The following is a 4,167-nucleotide window of genomic DNA, read 5'->3' as shown; positions in this document are numbered from 1 at the left end:
AACTGGTGCGCCAAGGCCTGTCCTGACCGAGACAGAGCCAACTGGTGCGCCATGCCCTGTCCTGACCGAGATAGACTCAACTGGTGCTCATTACCCATGCGCATCTGATGCAGGCTCCGAGACTGGCACATGTGCATCTGGTGCAACCATTCTGACCGAGGCTGGCGTATGCGCACCTGATGCATGCTTCCTGACCGAGACAGAGCCAATTGGTGCATTCTGTCTTGATCAAACATATTCCTTGTTTTATTTGGTTCATGGCACATTGCTATGATTCCAACCAAGCCAATTTCCCTTTGATTCATACTTGAGCCATGTTGATCATGATCCTTGCTTGTTGAGTCATTGATGGTCATGCAACAAGCATATCCATTGTTAGAGTTTATCAAGTTTAACATCCCCCACAAGCTGGAGTGTGTATGTCACACAATCCAAGCTTGGATATATTATTTTTGAATGTTCCAGGGGGTTGACATTTTGTGAACATGTCTGCAACTTGTTCACTGCTAGATATAGGTAAGAGATGAACAACACCACTCAAGACTTTTTCTCTTATTGAGTGGCAATCTATCTCAATATGTTTTGTTCTCTCATGAAAAACAGGGTTGGCAGCCATATGTAAAGCTGATTGATTGTCACAGTACAAAATAGTAGGCCCATCATGACTTAGATGTAAATCATCAAACAAATAAAGAAGCCATTGAGCCTCACAACCAGTTAGAGCTAAGGCTCTATACTCTACTTCAGCAGAGGATCTAGAGACAGTTTTTTGTCTCTTACTTTTCCATGAAATTAAAGATTCTCCAAGAAAAAAGCAGAAACCCATTACTGACCTTCTAATGTCAAGGCATGATCCCCAATCAGCATCACTAAAGCCTTTTAATTGAGTAGTAGTTTTGGTAGGAAAAAAATAATCCCTTACCTGGTGCACCCTTAATATACCTGAGAATTCTTAATGTAGCATTAAAATGGTCTATCCTAGGGGCAGCCAAGAACTGGCTCAAATGCCCAATGGCATAGGAAATATCTGGTCTAGTATGAGTCAGATAAACTAGTTTGCCAATGAGCCTTCTATAGGATGTTATATCAGAATAAATTGCTCCAGATTCACTATGTAATCTAACATTATAATCCATAGGACTGGAGCAGGGTTTGCTGGCTAGCATACCTGTATCTTGAAGTAAGTCAAGGGTATAATTCCTTTGACATAGATTTATTCCATCCTTGTTTCTGGCTACCTCAATACCAAGAAAATATTTGAGAGTTCCAAGATCCTTGATGCTGAATTTTCTGTCCAGAATGTCTTTCACATGTTGGATTTCATCAAGGTTATCTCCTGCAATCACAAGATCATCTACATATACAATTATAACAGTGTAGCCTTTGGCATCAATCTTTGTAAACAGAGAGTAATCAGCTCTAGATTGAATAAAGCCACACTGGTTCAAGACAGCAGTGAGTTTAACATTCCACTGTCTACTGGCTTGGTTTAAGCCATATAGGGATTTCTCCAGTTTACAAACAAGGGATTCATTGTGAATTTTGAGACCTGGTGGAGACTTCATGTAGACCTTCTCAACAAGGTCACCATGTAAAAAGGCAGTGTTAATATCTAACTGATGAAGATGCCAACCCTTTATGGCAGCCATGTCAATTATGGTTCTAATTGTTGTTATTTTAACTACAGGGCTAAAGGGGTCAAAATAATCTATTTCTGCTGTTTGGTTATATCCTTTTGCCACAAGCCTGGCCTTGTATCTCTCCACTTTTCCATCAGCATGATACTTGGTTTTAAACACCCACTTACATCCTATAGCTCTTTTATCTTCAGGTAGTTTGGTCAAGACCCAAGTATTGTTTTTCTCTAGAGCATCCAATTCAGTGTTAATAGCATCAATCCAATGTTGATGTTTAATAGCCTCACTATAGCTCTCAGGTTCAGTGTGAGAACTGATAGATAGAATAAAGTTCTTATGGGAAGGTGAAATACTGTCATAAGATAAGACTTTAGATAGAGGAAACTTGATTTTAGTGTCATCCATATTTGATGTGCTAAGATTTAAAGAACAATGATAATCTCTTAGGTAGTTAGGGGCGTTTCTTTGTCTAGAGGATCTTCTCAGGCTTTGGTTGTTATTGTTATTGAAGTCAAGACTCTCATCTAAATTATTCAAAAGGATGATCATCATCAACATGTCTCTCAGAGTGGTCAATGTTGTTCTCAATTATTAGAGTTTCATTAGGATGTCTAGACATGTTTACATGGTCATGATTAAGGAAGACATCCTCATTATTATAAGAAGAAGTAGGAAGGGAAATGTCCATACCTTGATTATGATGATTTCCTTCATTCTTGAAGGGAAATATGTTCTCATAGAAGCTTACATTTCTGGACAAAAAGGTTTCTTTGTTTGTGCAATCAAACATTATGTATCATTTGGTTCCTTGTTTGAAGCCAAAGAAGACACACTTCCTAGCTCTTGGATCCAATTTCTTCCTGTTATGAGTTAGAGTAGAGGCAAAACAGAGGCATCCAAAAACTTTGATCTTCAAAAGGTTGGGTTCATGATTGTATAATATCTCATAGGGGCATTTATTTTTGAGAAATTGAGAAAGTTGCCTATTTATAAGGTATACTACATGAGCAGCTCCAAAATTCCAAAAACACTTGGGCAAGCAAGATTGATACATGATGGCCCTAGTAACACCAAGTATGTGTTGATGTTTTCTCTCAATAATTCCATTTTGTTGAGGTGTTTCAACACAACTAGTTTGGTGAACAATGCCTTTTGAATTATAAAAGGCATTCATCTTAAACTCAGACCCATTATCAGACCTTATAGTCTTGATTTTAACATCAAATGGAGTCTCTGTCATGTTAACAAAAGACTCTACAAGAGAACTTGCCTCTGACTTGGCTTTCATAAAGAACAACCATGTATGTCTGGATTTGTCATCTACTATGGTGAGGAAGTATCTATGCCCCAATATAGAGGGAATGGATATGGCCCCCAAATGTCTATATGTATGATATCAAAATTGTATGTAGATTTAGTCATGCTGTCTTGGAAACTCAATTTCCTTTGCTTGGCATAATGGCATACATCACATGATTTCTTTACATTGTATGAATGAGAACATTTTATTCAATGTAGCAAGTTTGGAATTTGAAGGATGACCAAGTCTAATATGCCACAAGTTATTCTTAACAGGATTGTCTCTAATATTTTCTATGTTATTGACATATTCATTTAAACTGAAAACTAAACTTTGAGCATTAATGATGTACAATCCTTTCTTCGCTTCAGCTACACCAATCATCCTCAATGTGGACTCCTCCTGCATCACACATTTTGAGGTGGTGAATATTAACCTACAACCAAGGGCTGAGGTTAATTTGGAAACAGAAATGAGATTGAAGGTGAAGTTAGGTATGTATAACACATTGCTCAGGCACAAGTCTTTTGAAAATATGACAGGTCCTGCAATGGTGCTTGCAATCTCATTTCCATTAGGCAATCTAATCTTCATGGGGTCAATTTTTCTAAAAGATTGAAATTCTGTTAAACAGAAGAATACGTGATCTGTTGCTCATGTGTCCAGAATCCAATCCTTTTTGATAGAACAAGCTATGGATTTTGAGTTACCTTGACTTGAAGAATCCATACCCGTGCTATGCTTCGTTAGTTGATTCACCTGATGATTTGCAGGCTCCTTGATCATGGCTAATAGAGCCTTATGTTGATCTGCAGTGAAGACCCCTGTCTCTTCTTGATCTTCTTGGTCATCTTCTTCATTGGAACTTGTAAGGTTGTTAACATTGTTGGTCCTCTTGTAGTGAGGGGGGATCCATGTTCCTTATAACATGTGTTAATTGTGTGCCCTGGCTTATTGCAGAAGGAACACATCTTAGATCCACCTCTGCCTTTCCCATTATTGAAGCTATATCCTCTTCCTGTCCCCGAATTACTGTTGAATCCAGAGCTCCTACCTCTACCTGATCTAAATCCATTAGATGTGTTATTGGAGGTATTGGCTAGGACCTTCACATCGTCAATTGGGTTTGCTAATGCAAACTGCATTTCCTGTTAGATGAGGAGTCAAAAACCTTGTTTATAGAGGGTAAAGGGTCCATCAACATGATCTGGGATCTTACTGCTCCATACT

The sequence above is a fragment of the Lupinus angustifolius genome, chromosome LG11 (assembly GCF_001865875.1).
Source record: "Lupinus angustifolius cultivar Tanjil chromosome LG11, LupAngTanjil_v1.0, whole genome shotgun sequence".
In the NCBI taxonomy this organism is placed as follows: domain Eukaryota; kingdom Viridiplantae; phylum Streptophyta; class Magnoliopsida; order Fabales; family Fabaceae; genus Lupinus; species Lupinus angustifolius.
Note: the sequence above shows the minus strand (reverse complement) of the source record.